This window comes from Apis dorsata, unplaced genomic scaffold (assembly GCF_000469605.1).
Source record: "Apis dorsata unplaced genomic scaffold, Apis dorsata 1.3 scaffold_52, whole genome shotgun sequence".
NCBI classification, from domain to species: domain Eukaryota; kingdom Metazoa; phylum Arthropoda; class Insecta; order Hymenoptera; family Apidae; genus Apis; species Apis dorsata.
The window spans coordinates 2,118,322-2,118,615 of record NW_006263353.1 but is presented as its reverse complement, the minus strand read 5'-3'; the positions used below and the strand labels follow the sequence as shown (position 1 = coordinate 2,118,615).

Sequence of the window (294 nt, the reverse complement as noted above, 5' to 3'; positions counted from 1 at the left end):
GGAAAATGGTGGTTGAAAATCAACCTTGAGGGTCGAGTGGGGGATCGAATCGATTTTGGATAAGTTTGGGTGGATAAAAATTAAGAATTCTTGAAGAAGGAATTATTAAGGAATTCTTAAGAAATGGAGATTCACAGGAATAATGATATGTTAGGGATTGCATGAATGTACAGGTTATATTTGAGGAATTTACAATTATTAATATTTTGGGGGAAGAATATATTTTCTATGTATTTTTATATCAGTATAATTCTCTATTTTCTCTTATTTAAATATGTTAATTCTGGAATTCTG

At 29.6% G+C, this 294-nt stretch overlaps 1 protein-coding gene across 2 annotated transcripts in view; it reads right to left on the bottom strand.

The window, feature by feature from the left end:
• LOC102679142 (lysyl oxidase homolog 3A-like) overlaps window positions 1-294 on the bottom strand; it is a 12,867-nt gene that overhangs the window by 1,531 nt on the left and 11,042 nt on the right. The gene's annotated exons all lie outside the window — the stretch shown is intronic.